This window comes from Tachyglossus aculeatus, chromosome 4, assembly GCF_015852505.1.
Source record: "Tachyglossus aculeatus isolate mTacAcu1 chromosome 4, mTacAcu1.pri, whole genome shotgun sequence".
NCBI classification, from domain to species: domain Eukaryota; kingdom Metazoa; phylum Chordata; class Mammalia; order Monotremata; family Tachyglossidae; genus Tachyglossus; species Tachyglossus aculeatus.
In genome coordinates this window covers 8,332,089-8,347,731 of record NC_052069.1, presented here as the reverse complement: position 1 = coordinate 8,347,731, position 15,643 = coordinate 8,332,089, and the positions used below count along the sequence as shown (strand labels likewise).

Sequence of the window (15,643 nt, the reverse complement as noted above, 5' to 3'; positions counted from 1 at the left end):
TATTTATTGAGCACTTACTGTGTGCAGTGCACTGTAATAATAATAATAATGGTATTTGTTAAGCGCTTACTATGTGCAAAGCACTGTTCTAAGCTCTGGGGAAGTTACAAGGGGATCAGGTTGTCTCATGGGGGTGCTCACAGTCTTCATCCCCATTTTACAGATGAGGTAACTGAGGTAGAGAGAAGTTAAGTGAGTTGCCCAAAGTCACACAGCCGACAAGTAGCGGAGCCGGGATTAGAACCCAAGACCTCTGACTCCCAAGCCCGTGCTCTTTCCACTGAGCCATGCTGCTTCTTACTGTCTTAAGCACTTGGGAGAGTTAAATATAATAACAGACACAATCCCACCCACAACAAGCTCACAGCCTAGAGGGGAAGACAGACATTAATAGAACTAAATAAATGACAGATATGCACATACGTGTTGCAGGGTTGGGAGGGGGATCAATAAAGGGAGCAAGTTGGGGTCATATAGAGGGGACTAGAAGGAAAGTAAAAGTGGGCTTAGTCAGGGAAGGCCTCTTGGAGGAGATGGGCCTTCAATAAGGCTTCGAATGTCGGGGGAGAGTCATTGTCTGGCGGATTTGAGGAGGGAGGGTGTTTCAGGTCAGAGGGAGGATGTTGGCCAGGGGTCAGTGGAGAGACCGATGAGATCAAGGTACATTGAGAAGGTTGGAATTAGGGGAGTGAAGTGTGCGTCTGGGTTGGAGTAGGAGAGTAGTGAGGCAAAGTAGGAGGGGGCAAGATGATTGACTGCTTTAAAGCCAATGGTGAGGAGTTTTTCTTTGATGTGGAGGTGGATGGGCAACCACTGGAGGTTCTGGAGGAGTGGGGAGACAAGGAGAAGCAGTGTGGCTCAGTGGAAGGAGCCCGGGATTTGGAGTCAGAGGTCATGGGTTCAAATCCCAGTTCCGCCACTTGTCAGCTGTGTGACTTTGGGCAAGTCACTTAACTTCTTGTACCTCAGTTCCCTCATGGTGTCATCCTCGACTCCACTCTCTCATTTACCCCTCACATCCAAGCCGTCACCAAAACCTGCCGGTCTCAGCTCTGCCACATTGCCAAGATCCACCATTTCCTCTCCATCCAAACCGCTACCCTGCTCGTTCAAGCTCTCATCCTGTCCCGTCTGCACTACTGTATCAGCCTTCTCTCTGATCTCCCATCCTCATGTCTCTCCCCACTTCAATCCATACTTCATTCTGCTGCCTGGATTGTCTTTGTCCAGAAACGCTCTGGGCATATTACTCCCCTCCTCAAAAATCTCCAGTGGCTACCAATCAATCTGCGCATCAGGCAGAAACTCCTCACCGTGGGCTTCAAGGCTGTCCATCCCCTTGCCCCCTCCTACCTCACCTCCCTTCTCTCCTTCTACAGCCCACCCCGCACCCTCTGCTCCTCACCGCGCCTCGTTCTCGCCCATCCCGCCAACGACCCCCGGCCCACGTCATCCCCCGGGCCTGGAATGCCCTCCCTCTGCTCATCTGCCAAGCTAGCTCTCTTCCTCCCTTCAAGGCCCTACTGAGAGCTCACCTCCTCCAGGAGGCCTTCCCAGACTGAGCCCCTTCCTTCCTCTCCCCCTCGTCCCCCTCTCCATCCCCTCCATCTTACCTCCTTCCCTTCCCCACAGCACCTGTATATATGCATATATGTTTGTACATATTTATTACTCTATTTATTTATTTATTTGTTTTACTTGTACATATCTATTCTATTTTATTTTGTCAGCATGTTTGGTTTTATTCTCTGTCTCCCCCTTTTAGACTGTGAGCCCACTGTTGGGTAGGGACTGTCTCTATATGTTGCCAACTTGTACTTCCCAAGTGCTTAGTACAGTGCTCTGCACACAGTAAGCGCTCAATAAATACAATTGATTGATTAAGACTGTGAGCCCCCTGTGGGACAACCTGATCACCTTGTAACCTCCCCAGCACTTAGAACAGTGCTTTGCACATAGTAAGTGCTTAATAAATGCCATTATTATTATTATTATTATTATTATTATTATTATTAAGGACTAAATGTTTTTGGAGAAATTGATCCAGGCAGCAGAGTGAAATATGGACAGGAGTGGGGAGAGACAGGAGGCTGGGAGGTAAACAAGGAGGCTGATGCAGTAACCCAGGAGGGATAGGATAAGTGCTTGGATGAACTTGGTAGCAGTTTGGATGGAGAGAAACGATAGATTTATGATAATGATGGTATTTGTTAAGCGCTTACTATGTGCCAAGCACTGTTCTAAGCGTTGGGGGGATACAAGGTAATAAGGTTGTCCCAGGTGGGGCCTCACAGTCTTAATGCCCATTTTACAGATGAGGGAACTGAGGCACAGAGAAGGGAAGTGACTTGCCCAAAGTCACACAGCTGACAAGTGGCAGAGCTGGGATTAGAACCCATGTCCTCTGACTCCCAAGCCCGTGCTCTTTCCACTGAGCCATGCTGCTTCTCTGTAGCGATGTTATGAAGGTGTAACTGGCAGGATTTAATGATAGATTGAATATGTGGGTTGAATGAGAGAGAGGAGTCGAGGATAATGCCAAATTATGGGCTTGTGAGACAGGAGGATGGTGCTGTTGTCTACAGTGATGGGAAGAACAGGGTTTGAGTGAGAAGATAAGAAATTTTGTTTGGTACATGGTAAATTTAGGATGTCAGCAAGACATCCAAGTAGAGATGTCTTGAAGGCAAAAGGAAATGGGAGTCTCCAGAGAGGGAGAGAGATCAGAGCTGGAGATGGAGATTTTGGAAACGTCAGCTTAGAGGTGGTCGTTGAAGCCATGGGAGTAAATGAGTTGGCCAAGGGAGTAGGTGTAGATGGAGAATAGAAGGGAAGCCAGAACTGACCCTTGACGGACCCCCAGAGTTAGGGGGTGGGAGGCAGAGGAGGAGCCCGCAAATGAGATTGAGAATGAGTAGCCAGAAAGAAAATAGGAGAACCAGGAGAGGACAGTGTCACTGAAGCAAACGTTGGATAATATTTCCAGGAGAAGGGGATGGTCCACAGTGTCGAAGGCAGCTGAGGGGTCAAGGAGGACCAGGATGGAGTAGAGGCTGTTGTATTTAGCAAGAAGGAGATTATTAGCAGCCTAAGAGAGGGCAGTTTCTGTGGAGTGAAGAGGACAGAGCCAGGTTGGAGCGGGTCAAGAAGAGAATTTCAGTCTCCATTTCAGTATATACTTCACACTGCTGCCTGGATCATCTTTGTGCAGAAACCCTCTGGGCATGTTACTCCCCTCCTCAAAAATCTCCAGTGGCTGCCTGTCAACCTATACATCAAGCAAAAACACCTCACTCTTGGCTTCAAGGCTGTCCATCCCCTTGCCCCCTCCTACGTCACCTCCCTTCTCTCCTTCTCCAGCCCAGCCCGCACCCTCCGCTCCTCTGCCACCGCTAACCTCCTCACTGTACCTCGTTCTCGCCTGTCCCGCCATCGACCCTCGGCCCACGTCCTCCTCCTGGCCTGGAATGCCCTCCCTCCGCACATTTGCCAAGCTAGCTCTTTTCCTCCCTTCAAAGCCCTACTGAGAGCTCACCTCCTCCAGGAGCCCTTCCCAGACTGAGCCCTCTTTTTCCTCTCCTCCTCTCCATCCCCCCCCACCCAACCTTCTTTCCCTCCCCACAGCACCTGTGTATATGTTTGTACAGATTTATTACTCTATTTATTTTACTTGTACATATTTGCTATTCTATTTATTTTGTTAGTGAAGTGCATTTAGCTCTAATTCTATTTGTTCTGACGACTTGACACCTGTCCACATGTTTTGTTTTGTTGTCTGTCTTCCCCTTCTAGACTGTGAGCCTGTTGTTGGGTAGGGACCATCTCTATACGTTGCCAACTTGTACTTCCCAAGCACTTAGTACAGTGCTCTGCACACAGTAAGTGCTCAATAAATACTATTGAAGTGAATGAATGAATGAGAATTGGAGGAGAGGAACTTGAGACAGCAGGTGTGAACAACTCGGTCAAGGGAGTTTGGAGAGGAAAGGTAGGAGGGAGATGGGGCGATAACTGGAGGGAGTCGTGGGGTCAAGGGAGGGGTTTTTTAGGTTAGATGACACATAGGCATGTTTGAAAACAGTGGGAAAGAAGTCATTGGAGAGGGAAAAGTTGCAGATCAATCAATCAATCAATCAATCAATCATATTTATTGAGTGCTTACTGTGTGCAGAGCACTGTACTAAGTGCTTGGGAAGTACAAGTTGGCAACATATAGAGACAGTCCCTACCCAACAGTGGGCTCACAGTCTAGATGCTGTTAGGGAGGGAAATGGGGAGGGAGGAAAGTGTTTTGATTAGGTGCAAAGGGTAGATTTTGAGAGAAGGCAGGAGATCTCCAGAGCTACTACTGGGAAGGAAGGGAGAGTTGAAGAAGGAGCAGGAGCAGGGAGGGACTGAGAGGGGCAGGGGAGATTTTAGGGAGATCACGCCTCATTGTCTCATTTTCCCTATTCCCTCTCCCTTCTGCGTCACCCTTGCACTTGGATTTGCATCCTTGATTCACCCCACCCTCAGCCCCACAACACTAATGTACATATCTCTAATTTATTCATCTATTTATTTTAATGTCTATCTCCCCCTCTAGACAGTGAGCTCTTTGTGGGCAGGGAACGTGTCTACCTACTCTGTTATGCTCTACTCTCCCAAGTGCATAGTACAGTGCTCTGCCTACAGTAAGCACTCAATAAATACCACTGATTTATGGATTGATGGCCTGATGGGCCGCCAGGACAATCAAGGCTAAAAAGTCCCCAGATGGTGACATTTTTTATCCGTGGGCTCAATAAAGCTTGTTCTTTAAATAATGATATTGATGGCATTTATTAAGGGCTTATGATGGACCAAATGCTAGGGTAGAAATAAGATAATCACGCCAATTATCAAAGTCATCATCAGCACAGACTCCCTGACTCACCCAGGGCTCAGGTATTTTTCTCCTTATTATACAGAAGAGGAAACTGAGGCCTGGAGAAGTAAAGTGACTTACCCAAGGTCACACAACAGGCTAATAGCAAAGCCAGGACTAGAACCAGGGTCATCTGACTCCGACCCCCTACTCTTTTCAATCAATCAAATTGCCTCCACATGATAAGCAGTGTGGCCTAATGGAAAGAGCACGAGCCTGGGGGTCAGAGGATGTGGGAGCCAATCCTGCCTCTGTCACGTGTCTGCTTTGTGACCTTGGATGAGTCACTTCACTTCTCTATAAAATGGGGATTAAGACTGTGAGCCCCATAGGGGACAACCTGATTACCTTGTATCCCCCCAGCACTCAGAACAGTGCTTGGCACATAGTAAGTGCTTAACAAATACCATCATTATTCGCCCTTTTAGACTGTGAGCCCACTGTTGGGTAGGGACTGTCTCTATATGTTGCCAACTTGTACTTCCCAAGCGCTTAGTACAGTGCTCTGCACACAGTAAGCGCTCAATAAATATGATTGATTGATTGATTCTCTGTGCCTCAGTTACCTCATCAGTAAAATGAGGATTAACACTGTGAGCCCCATGTGGGACAACCTGATTACCTTGTATCTACCCTGGCACTTAGAACAGTGCTTGGCACATAGTAAGGACTTAACAAATACCACAGTTATTATTCCTGCCAAGCAGAAGTTGTGATTTTCTTTCCTTATTAGACTCTAAGGGTCTGGGGGTCAGCAAACTTGTCATTTACTTCTCCTAGAATTCTACTCAGTGTCTAGTGCAGTACGTGAGGAGCAAAGTACTACTACAAACTTCCTTACTGTTGCACCGCAATGGTTTATAAATAATAGCCTGTTGAGGAAAAAGACATAGATGGTATCTAAATGTTGACCGTCAAAGAAAACCGTTCCTGGGAGCCAAGATATCTGGGTTCCAGACTTTTCCACAAGTATCCATGTGGGTTTTCCCACCTCAATTTAACAACAATAATAATAATAATTAGGCTATTTATTAAGCGCTTACTATGTGCCAAGCATTGCTCTAAATGCCTGGGTAGATACGTGGTAATCAGTTTGTCCCATGTGAGGCTCCCAGTCTTAATTCCCATTTTACAGATGGGGTAACTGAGGCACAGAGTAGTTAAGTGGCTTGCCCAAGGTCACACAGCTGACAAGTGGCAGAGCCAGGATTAGAACCCACGTCCTCTGACTCCCAAGTCTGTGCTTTTGCCACTTAGCCATAATAATAATAATAATAATAATAATAATAATGGCATCTATTAAGTGCTATGTGCAAAGCACTGTTCTAAGCGCTGGGGAGGTTACATGGTGATCAGGTTGTCCCACGTGGGGCTCACAGTCTTAATTCCCATTTTACAGATGAGGTAACTGAGGCACAGAGAAGTTAAGTGACTTGCCTAAAGTCACACAGCTGACAATTGGCAGAGCCGGAATTTGAACCCATGACCTCTGACTCCAAAGCCCATCTTTGTGCTTGGCTCAGAGGATGTGCTTGGGAATGGCTCAACTGTGGCACTGAGGTAGAGATGCTGCATAGTCTGTACTTGGCAGTGGAAGTTTCGTTTCGAATAACAAAAATTGTGGCATTTATTAAGCGCTTACCATGTGCCAGGCACTGATCTAAGCGCTGGGAAAGATACAAATTTGTCAGGTTGGACACAGTCCCTGTCCCACACGGGGCTCACAGATTTAATCCCCATTTTTCAGATGAGGTAACTGAGGCCCAGAGAAGTGAAGTGACTTGCTCAACGTCACACAGCAGTCAAGTGGCAGAGCCTTGATTAGAACCCAGGTCCTTCTGACTCCTAAATCCATGCTCTGTCCACTAGGCCACACTTGAAAGAACCTGAGTTAAGGTGAGTCTAATAATAGCAATAACAAGTGGTATTAATTAGTAATAACACTTACTATGTCCTAAGCACTGGGATAGGCACAGAAAGAGCCTGGGCTTGGGAGTCAGAGGTCGAGGGTTCTAATCCCGGCTCTGCCACTTGTCGGCTGTGTGACTTTGGGCAAATCACTTCACTTCTCTGTACCTCAGTTACCTCATGTCTAAAATGGGGATTAAGACTGTGAGCCCCAAGGGGGACAACCTGATTACCATGTGTCTACCCCAGTGCTTCGAACAGTGCTCGGCACATAATCATAAAATATAATAATAATAGCATTTATTAAGTGCTTACTATGTGCCAAGCACTGTTCTAAGCACTGGGGAGGTTACCAGGTGAACAGGTTGTCCCACATGGGGCTCACAGTGTTAATCCCCATTTTACAGATGAGGTAACTCATCTGAGGTAACTCCCGGCTCTGCCAACTGTCAGCTGTGTGACTTTGGGCAAGTCACTTCACTTCTCTGGGCCTCAGTTACCTCATCTGTGAAATGGGGATTAAAACTGTGAGCCCCCTGTGGGACACCTTGATCACCTTGTAACCTCCCCCAGTGCTTAGAACAGTGCTTGGCACATAGTAAGCGCTTAACAAATGCCATCATCATCATCATCATCATCATCATCATCATCAGGTAACTGAGGCACAGAGAAGTTAAGTGACTTGCCCAAAGTCACACAGCTGACAACTGATGGAGTCGGCATTTGAACCCATGACATCTGACTCCAAAGTCTGTACTCTTTCCACTGAGCCACACTGCTTCTCATGGTAAGCACTTAACAAATACCATAATTATTATTACCATGCAATCAGAACAATCAATCTATCTGATTTATTGAGCGCTGACTGTGAACCCCACATCAGTCAGTTGATCGCATTTATTGAGCGCTCACTGCATGCACAGCAGTGTACTAAGAGTTTGGAGGAGCACAATAGAACAGAGTTGGTAGTCACATTCCCTACTGACAAATAGAAGCAGCATGGCTCAGTGGAAAGAGCGTGGGCTTGGGAATCAGAGGTCATGGGTTCGAATCCCGGATCCGCCACTTGTCAGCTGTGTGACCTTGGGCAAGTCACTTCACTTCTCTGTGCCTCAGTTCCCTCACCTGTAAAATGGGGATTAAGACTGTGAGCCCCAAGTGGGACAACCTGATCATCTTGTATCCCCCTCAGCGCTTAGAACAGTGCTTTGCACATAGTAAGCGCTTAACAAATACCACCATTATTATTATTATTATTAATGAGCTTACAGTCTAGAAAAGGACTAGACCAAGCATAGTCCCTGTCCTGATTGTGTCTGCTGTATGGAACTCTTCCAAGCACTTAGTACAGTGATCAGCACACAGCTAGCACTCAGTAAATACCATTGATGGACTGACTAACATGGGGTTCACAGTCTAATGGGCAGGGAGAACAGGTATTAAATCCCCATTTTACAGATGAGAAAACTGAGCCACAGAGAAGTGACTTGTCCAAGGTCACAATTCTATTTATTTCTATTGGTGCCTGTTTACTTGTTTTGATGTCTTTTCCCCCACCCCTTCTAGATTGTAAACCCAGTGTGGGCAGGGATTGTCTCTATTCCTGAATTGTGCTTTCAAAGCACTTAGTACAGTGCTCTGCACACTGTAAGTGCTCAATAAATATGATTGAATGAATGATTGATAGAGCTGGGACTTGGGAGTCAAAAGGTCCTGGGTTTGAGTCTCAGCTTTTCCACTTGTCAGCTGTGTGACCTTAAGCAGTTGCTTAACTTCTCTGGGCCCCAGTTACCTCATCTGTAAAATGGGGATGAAGACTGTGAGCTCCCTGTGGGACATGGACTATGTCCAACTTGATTACCTGTGCCTACCCCAGAGCTTAGAACAGCGCCTGGTACATCATCATCAATCATATTTATTGAGCACTTACTGTGTGCAGAGCACTGTACTAAGCGCTTGGGAAGTACAAGTTGGCAACATATAGAGACAGTCCCTACCCAATAGTGGGCTGGTACACAGTAAGTTTGTAACAAATACCATTTAAAAAATACACACAAAAAACCCTGGAAGCTCCTTGTGGGCAGGGCTCTCGTCTATCAATCAATCAATCAATCTATCATATTTATTGAGCACTTACTGTGTGCAGAGCACTGCACTAAGCGCTTGGGAAGTCCAAGTTGGCAACATACAGAGACGGTCCCTACCCAACAGTGGGCTCACAGTCTAGAACGGGGAGACAGAGAACAAAACAAAACACATTAACAAAATAAAATAAATAGAATAGATATGTACAAGTAAAATAAATAAATGAATAGAGTAATAAATACGTACAAACATAGATACATATATACAGGTGCTGTGGGGAAGGGAAGGAGGTAAGGTGGGGGGGGTGGAGAGGGGGAGGAGGGGGAGAGGAAGGAGGGGGCTATCAACTGTGAGCCCATTGTTGGGTAGGGACCGTCTCTATATGTTGCAGATTTGTACTTCCCAAGTGCTTAGTACAGTGCTCTGCACACAGTAAGCACTCAATAAATACGATTGAATGAATGAATATTGTGCTCTCCCAAGCACTTAGTACAGCGCTCTGCATCGAGTAACTTGTACTTCCCAAGCGAACTTGTACTTCCCAAGTGCTAACTTGTACTTCCCAAGCGCTTAGTACAGTGCTCTGCACACAGTAAGCCCTCAATAAATACGATTGATTGATTGATTGATTGATTAAGTGCTCAATATATACCATTGATTGATTGGTAGATTAGGAAGTGTTTTGTTTGTCTGTTATTGTTACCCACCCGAGAAGCAGCTTGGTTGAATGGATAGAGCCTGGGCCTGGGAGTTATAATATCTGGGTTCTAATCCTGCTCTGCCATTTGTCCGCTGTGTGACCTCGGGCAAGTCACTTCACTTCTCTGGGCTTCAGTTCCCTCCACCGCAGGAGGAGGATTCCTCTTCTCCCTCCTACTTAGACCTTGAGCCCCGTGAGGGACCTGATTATCTTGTATCTACTCCACCACTTAGTACGGTGCTTGACATACAGTAACCACTTAACAAATACGACAGTTATTTTGTGTAGTGCATTAAGTGGGCACTCAATAAATGTTATCACCATCCCTACTTCCACAGCGGAAGACCATCTTGACATGAGCACACTGGCAAAAGAACAGTCATTTTAAAAAAATAAATGGTATCTGCTAAGCGCTTACTTAACAGATAACTTCCTTAACTTGAGAAGCCGCGTGGCTTAGTGGAAAGAGCACGGATTTGGGAGTCAGAGGATGTGGATTCTAATTCCAGATCCACCACTTGTCCACTGTGTGACCTTGGGCAAACCACTTAACTTCTCTGGGCCTCAGTTACCTCATCTGTAAAATGGGGATTAAGACTGTGAGCCCCATGTGGGACAACCTAATTACCTTGTATCTACCCCAGCGCTTAGAACAGTGCTCAGCATATAGTAAGTGCTTAACAAATACCATAATTATTATTATTATTATTATTACTATGTGCCAGGCACTGAAGTAGGTACAAGATAATCAGGTTGAACACAGTCCACGTCTCACAGGGGGCTCACAGCCTTCACCCCCATTTTGCAGATGAGGTAACAGAAGCACAGAGGAAGTGAAATGACTTACCCAAGGTCACCCAGTGACCTTGTACACTGTTTGTTTGTACATATTTATTACTCTATTTATTTTACTTGTGCATATCTATTCTATTTTGTTAGTATGTTTGGTTTTGTTCTCTGTCTCCCCCTTTTAGACTGTGAGCCCACTGTTGGGTAGGGACCGTCTCTATGTGTTGCCGACTTGTACTTCCCAAGTGCTTAGTACAGTACTCTGCACACAGTAAGCGCTCAATAAATACGACTGATGATGATGATGACCCAGCAGACAAGTGGCAGAGTCAGGATTAGAACCCAGATCCACTGGCTCCTGGGCCCCTGCTCTTTCAACTAGGCCATATGGCAGTTGGTTGCTCAGAGGTGATCGCAAAGTAGAGCGCGAGGAGTTTTCCTTAATGAGGGGGATGTTCGCAGCCTAAAGCTGCATCCCAACTTCAGCACCTCCCAACAACCACGGTCAAGGAAGTAAACAAGTATGGTGCCTTGGGAAAACCAAGATGATATCTGAGCAAAAATGAAGCATTAGACATTTATATGGAGATGTTTTATGGCACTCGGGATCTTCAAAGCTCTTTCCAGTCCCTAATTAACAAATCAACAACACATTCCTTTGAAGTAGGTCAGTGCTGTTATTTCATTTTAGCAAGAAGGGATAGTCACCTAGAAATGAGGGTATAAGAGAAGCAGTGTGGTTCAATGGAAAGAGCACAGGCTTTGGAGTCAGAGGTCATGGGTTCAAATGCCGGCTCTGCCAGTTGTCAGCTGTGTGACTTGGGGCAAGTCACTTAACTTCTCTGGGCCTCAGTTACCTCATCTGTAAAATAGGGATTAAGACTGTGAGCCCTCCATGAGACAACCCGATCACCTTGAAACCTCCCCAGTGCTTAGAATAGTGCTTTGCACATAGTAAGTGCTTAATAAATGCCATCATTATTATTAAGAGCCATAAAAGTCAGTGGGTGGGGTTAGAACAGTCTGTCCCCCTAAGATCGCCTTGGATCTGGGAGTTGTGTTCCCATTTGACCTTACTTCATTATTACTATTATTATTATTTTTATTATCAATGTTAATAGTAATAATAGTAATGGTATCTGTTCATTTATTCAATCATATTTATTGAGCACTTACTGTATGCAAAGCACTAGGGAAAGTACAATATATCAATAAACAGACACATTCCCTGCCCATAACGAGTTTATAGGCTAGAGGGAGAGACGGACGTTAATATGAATAAATAAATGAATAAATGACAGCTATGTACGAAAGCGGTGTGGGGCTGGGGGGCGGTGAATAAAGGGAGACAGTCAGGGTGATGCAGAAGGGAGTGGGAGAAGAGAAATGGAAGGCTTAGTCAAGGCAGGCCTTTTAGAGGAGGTGGGCCTTCAGTAAGGCTTTGAAGCAGAGGAAGAGTAATAAGCTCTTATTATCCATCAAGCACTGTCCTAAGTGATGGAACAGATAACAAGTTCATTCAATTTTATTTATTGAGCACTTACTGTTTGCAGAGCATTGTACTAAGTGCTTGGAAAGCACAATTCGGCAACAGAGAGAGACAATCCCTACCCAGCAACGGGCATTATCATGTCGGACCCAGTCTCTGTCCCATATGGGGTTGGCAGTCTAATTCGGAGGGAGGAAAGGTGTGAACCCCATGTGGGACAGGGACTGTGTCTGACCTGATTATCTTGTATCTATCCCAGCACTCTGTTCTTATCCCGGCTCTGCCGATTGTCAGCTGTGTGACTTTGGGCATGTCACTTCACTTCTCTGGGCCTCAGTTCCCTCATCTGTGAAATGGGGATTAAGACTGTGAGCCCCAATTGGGACAACCTGATCACCTTGTTACCTCCCCAGTGCTTAGAACAGTGCTTTGCACATAGTAAGTGCTTAACAAATGCCATTATTATTATTATTATTATTATTAACAAGTGACATTAAAAAAACAGCAACAAAAAAAAACAGGTATTAAATCCCCATTTTACAGTTGAGGAAACCGGGGCACAGAGAAATTAAGTGACTTGCCCAAAGTGTTATTTTTTTATGGTATTTTATTCAGCGCTTATTATGTGCCAGGCACTATTCTAAGCCCTGAGGTAGATATATGATAATGGAGTTGGACACAGTCCATGACTCACATGGAACTCACGGTCTTAATCCTCATTTTACGGATGGGGTAACTGAGGCACAGAGAAGTGAAATGACTTGCCCAAAGTCATCCAGGGGACAAGTGGCAGAGCTAGGTTTGGAACCTCGGTCCTCTGACTACCAGTCCCGGTGTGGCTTAGTGGAAAGACCACCGGCTTGGAAGTCAGAGGACACGGGTTCTAATTCCAGCTCCTCCACTTCTCAGTTGTGTGACTCTGGGCGAGTCACTTCACTTCTCTATGCCTCAGTTATCTCATCTGTAAAATGGGAATTAAGACTGTGAGCCCCACGTGGGAAAACCTGATAATCTTGTATCTCCCCCAGCGCTTAGAACAGTGCTTGGCCCATAGGAAGCGCTTAACAAATACAAACATTATTATTATTCTCACACTACGTACTTAAAGTAATTGTTAAGCGCTTACTATGGGCCAAACACTGTTCTAAGCTCTGGGGTAGATACAAATTAATCAGTTTGAACCCAGTCCCTGTCTCACATGGGGCTTACAGTCTGAGTTGTATCCACCTAGGTGCGGCAGTTGCAGTAGCGATAGTAATACTATTTATTGAGCATCCACTAAATCCAGTGCACTGTACTAAGCATTGGGAAGCAAAAAATAGAAATGATATTTTACATATTTAAAATATATTGGATGAATCAATCCATCAGTGGTAGTTATTGAGCACTTATCGTATGCAGAGGCCTATACTCTCTGCTTGGGAGACTATAATAGAGTAAAGAGACATGAGAAGCAGCATGGTGTAGTAGCTAGACCCCGGGCCTGTAAATTGGAAGATCGTGGGTTCTAATCCTGGCTCTGCCACTTGTTTGCTGTGTGACCTTGGACAAGTCACTTCACTTCTCTAGGCCTCAGCTCCTTCATTTGTAAAATGGGGATTGAGACTGTGAGTCCCATGTGGGACAGGGACAGTGTCCAACCCAATTTCCTTGTATCCATTCCAGCGCTTAATGCAGTGCCTGACACATAGTAAGCACTTAACAAATACTGCTATTATTATTATTATCATACTAAAATTGGAATGATACAGAGAAGATTAGCATTGCCCCTGCGCAAGGATGACATGCAAATTCATGAAGCGTTCCATATTTTTTACCAGTGCTTAGTACAGTGCTTTGCACATAGTAAGCGCTTAATAAATGCCGTTATTATTATCCCTGGCTTCAAGGAGTCAGTCAGTCAATCATATTTACTGAGAGCTTACTATGTGCAGAGCATTATACTAAGCGCTTGAGAGAGTACAATCTAATGACACATTCCCTGTCCACCACGAGCTTTCGGTCTAGAGGGGGAGACAGACATTAATTTAAATAAATAATTACAGATATGGACATAAATTCTGGGGCTGTAAAATTCTATTTTACAGGTGAGGCACAGTGAAGTAAAGTGACTTGCCCAAGGTCACACAGCAGATGAGTGGCAGAGCCGGGATTAGAACCCAGATCTTTCTGACATCCAGGCCTGTGCTCTATCCACTCAGCTGTGCTGTTTACCCTTTTATTTCTCCTTGAACTCTCTACGGGGTTGACCACACTTTCCTCCTTGAAAACCCTTCATTTCACCGATTTAGGATACCCCTGCTTCTCATCTTACCTGTCTTATCCCAGTTTCCTTTTCCTGGCTCCTCCTCCTCTCTTCATCCTTTAACTGTGCTCCTCCCACAGTGAGCGCTCAAACAAATAATAATAATTATGGTATTTGTTAAGCGCTTACTATGTGCCAAGCACCATTCTAAGCGCTGGCACTACTGGCAGTAGCATTTATTGAACATCCCTTTGGTGGGGTGAACTATACTAGACCCCTGGGAAAAACAGACTAAGTAAATCCCACATTACCTGCCCACGGAGAGTTTAGATTTATGTGAGCCAGACATAAAAATATTTACAACTAGACAAGTCGAAAATAGATGAATAAAATGAAAGTATTGACATGAGTGCTGAGGAGTGCGGCAGTAAGTTCCTAAGTGTTAGAGTTGGCTGAAGAATTTAAGAGGTGAAGCAGTGTGGCTTAGTGGAAAGAACACAGGCCTGAGAATCAGAGATTTGGGGTTCTAATCCTGCTGTGTGAGGTGGGCCAAGGTACTTAACTCCTCAGTGCCTCAGTTTAATAAAAATAATAATGATGGCATGTATTAAGCGCTTACTATTTGCAAAGCACTGCTCTAAGCACTGGGGAGGTTACAAGGTCATCAGGTTGTCCCACGGGGGGCTCACAGTCTTAATCCCCATTTTACAGATGAGGTAACTGAAGCCCAGAGAAGTTAAGTGACTTGCCCAAAGTCACACAGCTGACAATTGGTGGGGCTGGGATTTGAACCCATGACCTCTGACTCCAAAGCCCATGCTCTTTCCACTGAGCCACACTGCTTCTCTACTTTACTCATCTGTAAAATGATGGTTCAATATCTGCTTTCCCTCCTGCTTCAAATGTGAGCCCTGTATGAGCTGAAGGTTCTGTCTGAACCGATGAACTTGCAATAACAATAATAATAATAATTATGGTATTTGTTAAGCACTTACTAGGTGCCAGGTACTGCGCTAAGTCCTGGGGTGGGTACAAGCAAATCGGGGTGGACACAGTCCCTGTCTCACGGCGGGGCTCACAGTCTCAATTTCCATTTTGCAGATGATTAACTGAGGCCCAGAGAAGTGAAGTAACTTGCCCAAGGTCACACAGCAGACAAATAACAGAGGTGGGATTAGAACTCATGACCTTCTGGCTCACAGGTCCGTGCTCTCTACACAGTATCAAGCTGCTTTTCTGGGTTTAGTACAGAGCATGGCACATTTGATTATTATTAAGTGCTGTCGAATCATTTCCAATGATAATAATAATGATGGCATTTATTAAGTGCTTACTATGTGCAAAGCACTGTTCTAAGCACTGGGGAGGTTACAAGGTGATCAGGTTATCCCCCGGGGGGCTCACAGTCCTAATCCCCATTTTACAGACGAGGGAACTGAGGCACAGAGAAGTTAAGTGACTTGCCCAAAGTCACACAGCTAACAATTGGCGGAGCTGGGATTTGAACCCTTGACCTCTGAC

The 15,643-nt window shown here is 45.3% G+C and overlaps 1 non-coding gene across 1 annotated transcript; it reads left to right on the top strand.

The window, feature by feature from the left end:
• Nucleotides 1-13,589: 13,589 nt before the first annotated feature.
• Nucleotides 13,590-13,691, top strand: LOC119927961. Its single transcript, XR_005450924.1, has one exon. It is a non-coding gene; the product is annotated as a U6 spliceosomal RNA (small nuclear RNA).
• Nucleotides 13,692-15,643: the final 1,952 nt, after the last annotated feature.